We start from the raw sequence: 13171 nt of genomic DNA, 5'->3' as shown, positions 1-13171 counted from the left end.
TATGTACCACGTCTTCTTTATCCATTCATCTACTGATGGACACTTAGGTTGCTTCCATTTCGTGGCTATTGTAAATAGTGCTGTGATAAACATAGGGGTGCATATGTCTTTTTTAAACTGGGCTCCTGAATTCCTGGGGTAAATTTCTAGGAGCAGAATTCCTGGGTCAAATGGTATTTCTATTTTGAGTTTTTTGAGGAATCTCCATACTGCTTTCCACAATGGTTGAACTAATTTACATTCCTACCAGCAGTGTAGGAGGGTTCCCCTTTCTCCACATCCTCGCCAACATTTGTTGTTGTTTGTCTTTGGGATGGTGGCCATCCTTACTGGTGTGAGGTGATATTTCACTGTGGTTTTAATTTGCATTTCTCTGATGATTCGCAATATGGAGCATCTTTTCATGTGTCTGTTGGCCATCTGAATTTCTTCTTTGGAGAAATGTCTGTGCAGCTCCTCTGCCCATTTTATAATTGGCTTATTTGCTTTTTGTTTGTTGAGGTGTCTGAGCTCTTTGTATATTTTGGATATAAACCCCTTATCGGATATGTGGTTTACAAATTTATTCTCCCATACTGTAGGATGCCTTTTTGTTCTTCTGATTGTGTCCTTTGCTGTACAGAAGCATTTTAGTTTGATATGGACCCACTTGTACATTTTTGCTTTTGTTTCCCTTGCCCGGGGAGATATGTTCATGAAGAAGTTGCTCATGTTTATATTCAAGAGAGTTTTGGCTATGTTTTCTTCTAAGAGTTTTATGGTTTCAGGTCTTTGAACCATTTTGAGTTTACTTTTGTGTATGGAGTTAGACAGTAATCCAGTTTCATTCTCTTACATGTAGCTGTCCTGTTTTGCCAACACCAGCTGTGGAAGAGGCTGTCATTTCCCAATTGTATATCCATGGCTCCTTTATCATATATTAATTGATATATATATTTGGATTAATATCTCGACAACCTATTCTGTTCTACTGGTCTATGGGTCTCTTCTTGTGCCAGTACCAAATTGTCTTGATTACTGTGGCTTTGTAGTAGAACTTGAAGTCTTAAAGTTGGGAAGTGAGATCTCCCCTGCTTTATTATTCCTTCTCAGGATTGTTTTAGCTATTTGGGGTCTTTTGTGGTTCCATATGAAATTTAGAACTATTTGTTCCAGTTCATTGAAGAATGTTGTCAGTATTTTGATAGGATTGCTTTGAATCTGTAGATTGCTTTAGGCAGGATGGCCATTTCGACAATATTAATTCTTCCTACCCAAGAGCATGGGATGAGTTTCCATTTACTAGTATCCTCTTTAATTTCTCTTAAGAGTGTCTTGTAATTTTCAGGGTATAGTTCTTTCACTTCCTGGTTAGGTTTACTCCTAGGTATTTTATTCTTTTTGATGCAATTGTGAATGGAATTGTTTTCCTGATTTCTCTTTCTGCTAGTTCTTCCTTATTGTATAGGAATGCAACAGATTTTTGTGTATTAATTTTGTATCTGCAACTTTGCTGAATTCAGATATTAGCTCTAGCAATTTTGGAGTGGATTCTTCCAGGTTTTTTATGTACAATGTCATGTCATCTACAAACAGTGACAGTTTGACTTCTTCCATATCAATCTGGCTGCCTTCTATTTCTTTGTGTTGTCTGATTGCTGTGGCTAGGACTACAGTACTATGTTGAATAAAAGCAGGGAGAGTGGGCATCCTTGTCTTGTTCCTGATCTTAGAGGAAAAGCCTTTGGCTTCTCACTGTTAAGTATAATGTTGTCTTTGTGTTTGTCATATATGACCTTTATTATGTTGAGGTACTTGCCCTCTGTACCCATTTTGTTGAGAGTTTTTATCATGAATGGATGTTGAATTTTGTTCAATGCTTTTTCAGCATCTTTGGAGATGATCATGTGGTTTTTGTCCTTCTTTTTGTTGATGTGGTGGATGATGTTGATGGATTTTTTGAAGGTTGTACCATCCTTGCATCCCTGGGATGAATCCCACTTGATCATAGTGTATGATCCTCTTGATGTAGTTTTGAATTCGGTTTGCTAATATTTTATTGAGTATTTTTGCATCTATGTTCATCAGGGATGTTGGTCTGTAATTTTCTTTTTTTGTGGTGTTTTTGCCTCATTTTGATATTAGAGTGGTGCTGGCTTCATAGAATGAGTTTGTAAGTATTCCCTCCTCTTCTATTTTTTTGGAAAACTTTAAGGAGAATGGGTATTATGTCTTCTCTAAGTGTCTGATAAAATTCAGTGGTGAATCCATCTGGTCTGGGAGTTTTGTTCTTGGGTAATTTTTGATTACCAATTCAATTTCATTGCTGGTGATTGGTCTCTTCAGATTTTCTCCTTCTTCATGGGTCAGTCTTGGAAGGTGTATTTTTCTAGAAAGTTGTCCATATCTTCTAGGTTATCCAGTTTATTAGCATATAGTTTTTCATAGTGTTCTCTAATAATTTTTTTTATTTCTGTGGTGTCCATAGTGATTTTTCCTTTCTCATTTCTGATTCTGTTTATGTGTGTAGATTCTCTGTTTTTCTTGATAAGTCTGGCTAGGGGTTTATCTATTTTGTTTAGTTTCTCAAAGAACCGGCTCTTGGTTTCATTAATTTTTTTCTGTTGTTTTATTCTTTTCAATTTTATTTATTTCTTCTCTGATCTTTATTATGTCCCTCCTTCTGCTGACTTTGGGCCTCATTTGTTCTTCTTTTTCCAGTTCCATTAATTGTGAATTTAAACTGTTCATTTGGGATTGGTCTACCTTCTTTAGATAGTTCTGGATTACTATATAGTTTCCTCTTAGAATTTTCTTCACTGCACCCCACAGAAGTTGGGGCATTGTGCTGTTATTTTCATTTGTCTCCATATATTGCTTGATCTCTGTTTTAATTTGGTCTTTGATTCATTGATAATTTAGTAGCACGTTGTTAAGCCTCCATATGTTTGTGTGCCTTTTCATTTATTTGTACAATTTATTTCTAGTTTTATACCTTTGTGATCTGAGAAGTTGGTTGGTGCAATTTCAATCTTTTTGAATTTCCTGAGGCTCTTTTTGTGGCCTACTATGTGGTCTATTCTGGAAAATGTTTGATGTGCACTTGAGAAGAATGTGTATCTTGCTGCTTTTGGGTGGAATGTTCTGTAGATATCTGTTAGGTCCATCTGTTCTTTTGTGTTGTTCAGTGTGTCTGTGTCCTTACTTATTTCCTGTCTGGTTGATCTGTTCTTTGGAGTGAGTGGTGTGTTGAATTCTTCTAAAATGAATGCATTGCATTCTGTTTCCTTCTTTAATTATGTTAGTATGTGCTTCACATATGTAGGTGCTCCTGTGTTGAGTGCATAGATATTTATAAAAGTTATATCCTCTTGTTAGACTGACCCCTTTATAATTATGCAATGTCCTTCTTTGTGTCTTGTTACTTTCTTTGTTTTGAAGTCTATTTTGTCTGACACTAGTACTGCAACACTTGCTTTTTTCTTCCTATTGTTTGCATGAAATATCTTTTCCCATCTCTTGACTTTTAGTCTGTGTATGTCTTTGGGTTTGAAGTGAGTCTCTTGTAGGCAACATATAAATGGGTTTTGCTTTTTATATATTCTATTACTCTGTGTCTTTTGATTGTTGTATTCAGCCCATTTACATTTAGAGTGATCATCGACAGATACTTACTGCTATTGCAGGCTTTGGATTCATGATTACCAAAGGTTCAAGGGCAGCTTAGATGGTCCATTCTTATTAGTTAACTTATTTGCTTTTTCTGTCTTGTATTCATTTATTTAATAAATAGTTACTAATAGCATGCTCTATATACTCAGCCTTTGCAGGTGATAGAAAGTACATGTGATGTCCAGGCCCTGAGCAGCTTATTTAGTGCTGTTGAAGAAAAGAGTATTGAATATGTCATATGCGCCTCCTCAGATCCCACCTGTGCTGCCTGCCTCCTGGATCTTGAGCAGCTTAGACCAGTCCTTTACCGGGGCTCCCTCTTAGTTGTCACCACATGCCTAGAATTATTGATATTTTCACTATTTCTAGACTTAGATGAAATGACGTACTGTAAGACATGGAATCTGGCCTCCTAAGTGGCTTTTGGAAAGGTCCTGTAATATTTTCCAATGGAGTATTTTGGTTCTGAAATGAACTGTTTTATTATAATTAGTGGGAGGAATAGATGAGTCAGAAATCATGAGAAGTATGTCTTTTAGAAAAATGTATCACATGCATTTTTGTCTCTCATTTGCACTTGTCTCTCATTTGCAGCAATTATATTCTATACAGTTGCTATGAACATTGAATCAGTGAATACTGAGCCATTGTTCGTAACGAAACCAACACAGGCATTTCATTGGCTCATTTGCCAATGCTCTTGTAAAACAAGCCAGTCTCACCGGCATTGAAAACCTGCTTTTCCACATTATGTTTTTCCTCTACAATGCTTAGAAGATATTTTAAAAACTCTTCCCAAGATTCCTGATACATAGAAACTGCCACACCTGCAAAGTTGAACATTTTCATGCTGTATTACCTTTTGAAATGAGCAAACCAGTTACCATGGTTTCTTTGGTTTTCTCCATCATGCTGGGTCCACAGGGAGGTTTTCACACTTGTCCACAATGCTCTTCACTATCTTTTTTTTTTTTAAATCAATACTCCATTAATTCTTTGCCATGCTAAGTAGGTCCTTTCAATCACAAGAATAGTAGACTCTCTCAAATAATGGAGGTCTCTTTCAAAATACACAAGGCCTAGAAAGCCAACAAGAACCCAGGCAGCTCCAGGGATGAGCAACTCTGCCTCATGACCTGAGTTGGTCCTCAAGCATGATATCTTTGCCTCTCTTTGTACTATCTTCTCCATCCTCTACTTAACTGCTCAGCTGTTTCCAGATTGCAAGTCCTGATTCTGAGGGATTAGGGAGGCGGTGGTTTGGAAATGACCCAGAGGAAGAAGAAATAGATTTTTAACCCCTCTTTACCAATTAGACTGAAAGAAGAGAGCAAGGTGGGTCTTCCAAAAAAAGAAGTATGTAGATGAAAAGTATTTGGAGAAAATTTTGTTTCTAGTAGGGAGAGAATATGGAGGCAGCACAGTATTAGAGAAAAGGAATATTTATTTTTCTTTTTTCTTCAGAACATGGACTTTCTTCATTAAAGTAAGAATGAGAATGGCTGTGACAATTATGATGTGTAGATTTTATGATGTGTAGAGGGGAGCATTTTCATTCAAGTGTAAACTGGAAGGATTTGAGGAAGGAATGTGGACCTAATTATGAGTAGGTATTTACACAAAATTGCTATGGAGACAAGGAATAAATTCTAAGAGCAATTCAATTTTTTTCTAAGCCATGTTAAATTATATATAACATTTAAAATAGAAGACTCACTTTCATTTTCACATTTTATTTGGAGAATTACACCATGAGACATTATTACAATTTTTATTTCAGATAGCTGTGCCAGAGATAAGTGATAAGAAAGTATAGTTGAACAGTTGTGTAAGATAATGGAGATCAGATTAACAAAAAACATGTATAACATGAATCATCAATATTATGAAATGAATGAAAAAACAGAAGCATGATGAGCATATTTGTCAAAACTGATACATTCATGAAATACTGAAAGTACTAACCTATTTTTATTTTAATTATAATTAAGAATATATAACTGTATATAAATAAACATAACAAGAATGACCATTTTTATTTCAATAAATCAATTAATCAAATGTTTATGGACCATATATCCTAGACACTGTACTTGTAGTTACCAAAGAAAAGCTAGCCAAACTCATTATATTTGATGTTTCCAAACATATTTCAAAATTATATTATATTGAGATATTTTTATTCATATAAACTTAATGTGGGCTGCTGGATATTTAAAATAGCATAATTTTAAATTTATTGTTTTGCTGATTATATTCTGTTTACACACTTAGCATTTCCATTTCATAAAGTAATTCAATTCTAAAATGCAACACATCTTAATCCCATCTTCTTCACAATTGAAGTTTGAAAGCTAGATCTCCAATAATTGTACTAATTAAGAATTTATGATATGAAATAATGATATGATACATAATGATATGTATGTGTACTGACATAAATAAAATTTAAAGATACAATTTAAGAAGCATGTGTGATTATTGGCATTATCCATTTATATTCGAATTAAGTTACAGTAAGCTTGAGTTCCCATGAAATTGATATCTTATTTATACCTATATAATGTACTCACTATTATTTCATTCATATTCCTTTTTCTACTTTAAAAAGTGTTTCTATAAAGTTTCTGATATTCTTAAGAGTAGTTCATTTACTTTTTAAATTCTTTGATGCTCCTTTCATCATGCATTTACAAAAATATCATTGGTATTGCTTGCTTTAAATTCTGCTATATGCGCCACACAGTCTAATATGTTAAGGTTTAACATTTTTCTTAGAAAAATTAAATAGATTTCTAACTTTTAATTTCACTCCATATCAGAGTAAGTATAACAACACGGCAGAAGTACCTTAGAGCACCACATAGGTTAGTTTAGAAACAATTAGTATAATGTAATAAATATTTTAAAGTGAATGTTTTTTTCTGGGAAAAGAGTAAAATTTTATAAAATTTATTTTACTACCTCTGCTACTTCTAGAGAGGAAATAATGTAACAGAAACCTATACAGAATATTCCACAAGGTTTAGAACATATTGACCTAAACATTTCTCATTTTAGTATTTTCCCCTGTTTTTCTAACTTATATTATTCTAGCAGGAGGAAATAAAATGAAATAAATAGTTATTCCCATTCTTCAAGTATGTTAAACTCTTGTAAATAAGGATTTTATTTAACAAATACTTAGGAACAATTCTAAGTGCTTTATAGATATTTAATCATTTGATACACATGACTACCTTCTGAGGTAAATACTATTTTTATCCTGATTCTACAAATGGGGAAACTGAAGCATAGAAAAGTTAGGTAAGTTGCCCAAGGTCACACAGCTATTAGGAGGCAGAACTCTGTTAAAATCCAGGTAAATTGGCTCTGTAATGGAATTTAAACTATATTTTCATAATGAATATAGTAGCATGAAAAAAAGTATAGAGCACTATACTGGTAATCATGGATCCTGTTTCCTTATGTGACCCTGAAGCCTCCTGAGTCTCAGAGATTAACTGTCAAATTCATGACATGGTTTTTAAGTTCTCTGTCAGCTTCAAAATAATTTTCTGTGATTCTATTAAAATGTTGTATTTTCATTTACTGGATATGGCTTCTTTAATAAAGTCATAAGAACTGTAGTTTCTAAGCTTTACTGATTTATTTTTTCATTCATTCATTTAACAATTTTTTTGTGTCAGACAGAGTTCTAGGTGTTGGGAATATAGAATAAGACAACCTATAATATTATGGAGTGTCTGTTTTTTAATACATTAAAATTTTAAAGAAATGTTATTTTAACTATATGAGAAGGTAAGAAAATGAATTAATTTGAATTTCTATTAAAACCCTCACAAGAAAGGTTAAAAGAATGAGACAGGGCCATCCTTTTCTCTGGCACTTGAAGACGTGTGTACTATGAATTTTTTTAACAAGAGGATCTTTAAAAATGAAGAAACAATAAATCTTGAAAATGAAAAAAAGATAAACTCAGTAGAAAGGTTTCTGTTTTTTGTTTTGTATTGTTTGCTTGGGTGAAAAGTCTTTTTGGTGATAATCATTGAAGAAGTCAGTCTTCTGCATTTGAACTATGAGTTCTTTTGAGGGAAGTAAACCAATTATGCCAGAAAGAGTCTGAACAATGCTAAAAACATTTTTCCAGCAGCAAAACCAAAAGACAGTATGCTCAGCAAGAGTCCTGAAAAGCAGCAGTCTGCCTAAAAATGAGAAAAGTCAAAGTGAAAATATTAAACTGGAGTAAGGGTAACAAATTCTAATGAAACTGGTTTTACCAGATATTGAATTACCTGAAAGAGGAGTCTATAAGCCACAACTGAGTACAAACAATCACAAAGTCTCTGAACGACATGCCAGAGAGCTCAGGTGGAACACTCACAAAGGCACAGTGTTTGACAGGCAAAAGAAGAAACCAGCTGAGAAGTGAACTTTGTAAGTTCCTTCAAATACTACTAGGTTAGCAGTGAGGAGGAATTGACAGAAAGTGGACTTCAACATACAGTATTTAGTTACAGTGTTATCTGTATAATATTTAACTTACTTATTTAGTAAATTTGGTAATAATTTATATGCTGCACATTGAGATTTCACTATTATTTCAATGTTCTCATCATGAACTTTGGTCAGATGCTATTTATAGCAGAAATGCCTGAATCTGAAGAGACCCTGTAGTTATGATAGTGTCGCCCAGCGGGAAGGCTCTGTTGTAACTGACCTTACCTACTGTTTTGTCTCAGCTGTAGAGAGGGAAAGGTAATCTATCACTCTACAACATATTATTGTACAGGCTAATTCACTTGAACCAGCCTTGTTTGGAAATAGCATGCCTTATTTAAATATTGCTTACTTAACGTACTTGTCTTCTTGTCAAATATTTTCAAAAATAAAAATTAGGTCCTTGTACTTTTTATCCCACCAGATTTATATACTCCTTATATACAAAGAAATAAGATAAAGAAGAATACTAGTGGCTTAAGTTATTAGTTCATCTTTCTTTCTTCCCAAGATACCAGAATATGCATAGTGTGACACTGATTTATGCAAAGACTAATTAAAATAACACAGGAAAATACAGAATCTCTGTTGTGAGGTAATATAATTGAATAATATCATGTGGATTCAAAGATAGCAGATTTTGCTTCAGGTAATAGATAAATATTAAGGAAAATCTAAGCCTAGAGCCAGTGAGCATGTCTTTTCCACCACAAGGGCTTTTGTTCATGGATGAAGAGAGACAAAAGTTAAGATCAAGACATTGTTCGAACCCCTGGATCTAGCCTCTGTGCTGCCATACATCCATCCTTAGAGTTGTAGTTAGATGAGTCAGAAGTTTTTTCTCTTCACGTAGGCTAGTGTTATCTCAGGTTCTCCCACTGGTGACCAAAGAATACTGACCAATAGGCCTAGAGTTTTTTGTCTATACCTAATTTCTAGAAAGTTAAACAGAAGAAATACTGATTCTAAATACTAAATACTAATACAAGTGTGTAACTCAGGATAGGTCAGAATATTTTAAAACCAATGAAATGATCAAGCTATGGTATTAATTCACCTGTCATATTTATGACAAATATTACATTTTAGAATACTATGCTAAGCAGATCCTCAGGATAGGTCAGAATATTTTATGACCCTATCATATAGGAGAGCATAGCTGTTTAGAAGTGTGGTCTCTGGAATCCAAATGTCTGATTTTGAATCCCAGCTCGGCCAATTATAAACTCTATGATCATGACTTTTCTCTACCTCAGTTTCTTTATAAAATTAAAATTACAAGGTTGTTGAGAGGGTTCAGTGTAATCATACATGTAAAGTGTACCTAACAAATGGCCTATAAATGTTAGCTACTATTATTAATGCAATTATTTTTGAGCAAAATTTAATCATTTATTGTATCATTTATTGTTTATTATAAATTAAATCATAATGAAGGTTATTAGTGGTAGCTATAGGAATGTCCGTGATTAAAAAGAGATGCTATCGAGATACTGGTGGGCCAGGAAAACACCATGAAGAGTTAATGTTTTGGATAAAAGCCAACTGATTTGCTTATTTGGTTAAGTTGGCAGGAAGCCTTACAGTGCATTCACAGATATCTGTCCTCAGCTAGGATATTTCTATGTGGGTGAAAGGAAAGTGAAGGGGAAGCAAAACTTTCATATTATTCTAGCTGAAATTTGTATTGTTGAGGAATTTTAAGGGGTTGGAGGTACGTAATACAGTGTTATTTGCACAATGTATTTAAATCTACATAGTGAAACATAGCCTATGTATCAGGATAATTGTTACTCTTATGTGTGTGTATGTAAGAACCATCTTCTGGCCTCACTTTCATATGAAATAGACAAATCAACAAGCTTCAGGATCTGGTCAATGCATCCCATGAGATTATCACACTTTTTTTTGTGTCACGCAAGGTGAGGAAACCATAAATAGAGAAGGGATTAACATTGGTTTAAAGACTAGAAAGAAAACGGGTAGACAGATTTTCCTGGAAAATTTTTGCAGGTAGTATTATTGCAATTCATTAGGCTACAACTTACCAATATATGGATCTTACAGAATTCATGTGATTCAGCAGGGGATGATTTATACACTCAGAGGGGAGTTTATTGCTAAGACCTGATGTTCTATGATTTTCCAAGGTACCTGAATCAGCAGAGAAGACCTCTTTAGTAAACTGTAATCGATGTTTATTTATGTAATTACCTTCAGTCTGGAAAGGGATAAAAGGGAAAATTTTATGTCTCAGTCCACTCCTGTCTCTAAACTCTTGCCAAAGTCTAACACACAAAAGGTTTTCATAGTTCTAAAATTGCATATGTTTAAATTTGCAACAATAAATGTGCATAAAGAGAGGTAATTCTGAATTAAATGTGGTTTGAGGGTATAACGTGGAGCTCTCATTTACAAAATACTTCTGCACTAGAGACCAGTTTTGGACATGATCTAGTTTTGATAGTGTGTCATTTGAGTGTAGACACCAGGCTTGTTTGGAAGAGTGCATTCATCTCCCCAGCTTTTATAATCTGAACCAACCAGAGGTCCACGGTCCACCAGAATCACCCTAGAGAGAAAAAGTATATATACAATTACTATAATTTAAAGGTGAATACTGTTTGTTTTTCTCTTCTTTAGTAAAGACAGGGAGAGACAGAAGAAGGAAAAGCACCTAGAATTTCAACACTGAAGTGATTCTAGTCTAGAACATTTCTGTGTTCTGTAGTCAATTATTTAAATAAAAACTATCAGTATATGTCTTTGGTTATAAGAATATAATAATGGAAAACATACGTGAAAAATTTCAGCTCAATTATTTACCTAAATGAGATACTGAAGGGATTGTCACTTATGCAATCATTAATATGCTGAGGAATTCTCTCATTATCTCCCCAAATTCTCCTAATTTCAGGCAGATAGTGGGAAACAGGAAGGTTATATTTACTCACCACCAGCATTGAACTGATGTTCTTTCATTCTTGTGTAAACACATCTCCAATTTTCAGGATTGTGTAATTTGGCTAAACTATCCTCTACACTCCTTATGGTTTTCATCTTCAGAGGCTTAGGTCATTTTCCAGAATAACAAAACACCTTAGCATCTGAATTTCCCTTTGTTCCAATCCTCCCTATCATTCTGGATAATTTCAACATCTATAGGTGAAACCACAGTCTCTTGGTTTCCTTGATTCTAATCACCTACACATTTATTAAACATTTCTGTATCACAGTTAATCATCATCTGGAACTGTTCCACCTCTGAAATGCCATTATTCAGTGTTATGACTGCACATACCTATCTCTTTAGTTTTCTACTGCACTACTTTTTGCTCTGCATCTGCTCTTTAACCTCATGAAGAATGCCAATTCTTGATTCTTCCCTTTTATCCTGGTATTAACTTACTTCCCACTTCCCATCTTTCTTTATTCAACCATATTCCATAATTTACCCATACCACTATCCCTTCAGCAGAATTCTCACCTCCTTATCTTCCTCGTCAACATAACCTGGGCCAAATAATATGCTATAAAAGAAAACTATGTTATAAATTCATATCCTCTAGCCAACACCTCTCTCCAACAGTTATGTATCCCCTTTTTTTCTCACCTTTAAGAGCAACCAATCCAGACTTTGTCATTTCAAAATTTTAAAAAGTCATTATTTCTTTTTTAATGACATAAAATTAACACAAAAATTTCCATTTTAACCATTTTAAATATACAATTTTAATGGTATCAAGTGCATTACTATTCTGGTGTGATTATTACCACCATCTATTTCCAGAACTTGTTTTCATCTCTTGAAAATCTGCACTTATTAAATAATAACTCCTATTGTCTCCTTCTTCCAGCTCCTGGCATCCACAACTCTTCTTCCTTTATCTATGAATTTGACTACTCTAAGTACCTTATATGACTGGAGTCACACAGTATTTGTGACTTTTATGACTGGCTTATTCCACCTAATATAATGCCTTCAGGTTTCAACCCGGTTGTAGCATGTGTCAGAATTTCCTTCTCTCTAAAGGCTGAATGATATTCCATTCTATGTACACACCACATTTTGTTTACCCACTTATCCATTATGGTCACTTGGGTTGCTTTCCTCTTTTGGCTATTATAAACAATGCTGCTATGAACATGGATGTACAAATATCTATCTGTGTCCCTGCTTTCAGTTCTTTTGGGTATATACCCAGAAATGGAATTGCTCAATCATATGGGATCTCACTATCTCTAGCTCAGTTGCTTCCAGTCCATCTTCCACTCTGCATGTACTGGATTCGAATTAGACAATCATTAGTAATCTTGGCTAGATTACTTTCAGTGGGCTGGGATGGCAAATACTCTGCAAACAGTGAGTTAGAGTAAGATGGGGATGTGGAACAATGGTGGTATTTAGATATTTGACCAAGAAGGGAAAAAGAAAGAGCAGGCTACATCAAGGGAGAGACCTAAAAATGTTTGTACAATATGTGGAAGAGTCCATTAGAATGGCACAGTTTGGAAAATATGGAAGAAAGTTCAGATTAATGGGAGGTTCAAATACTTGTGTAGATGTAAACAGAATGGATGAAGAACATAAGCAAGAGATTAGCTTTGAATACTTGAAACTTGCTCATCTGGAGCCTAGAGGATGAAGATAAGTACACATATAAATGTGTCAGGTATAAGAGAAATGAAAGTTCTCATACAATTGCTTTCATTTTTTTCTAGTCAGTAGGAGGAAATGTCTTATGTTAAGGAGCATACAGGGCATGGTGGGATACATGAAAACAATGTGATACAAATTTGACATTGCACTATAAAGGATGCATTAAAGATTTTTACAGTGTGTTAAGGACCCAGTTGTGATTATATGATACCAAATTACAAGACTGCAATATTTCTTCTAGGTGTGCTCAGGAGGTTACATCTAAAAGCAAATAAAGTAGACAGTCATATGCTCTGTGGTTTGGCTGGAGATCATTAGGATGACTGTGAGGAAGTAGAAGGTGGGGAAGTCATTGAGTGT

At 34.3% G+C, this 13171-nt stretch overlaps 1 pseudogene; it reads right to left on the bottom strand.

The window, feature by feature from the left end:
* Nucleotides 1-10581: 10581 nt before the first annotated feature.
* LOC108392636 (transmembrane protease serine 11C-like) overlaps nucleotides 10582-13171 on the bottom strand; it is a 71635-nt pseudogene continuing 69045 nt past the window's right edge.

Source organism: Manis javanica, chromosome 5 (genome assembly GCF_040802235.1).
Source record: "Manis javanica isolate MJ-LG chromosome 5, MJ_LKY, whole genome shotgun sequence".
NCBI lineage: Eukaryota > Metazoa > Chordata > Mammalia > Pholidota > Manidae > Manis > Manis javanica.
This window is presented reverse-complemented; position numbering and strand designations above follow the sequence as displayed.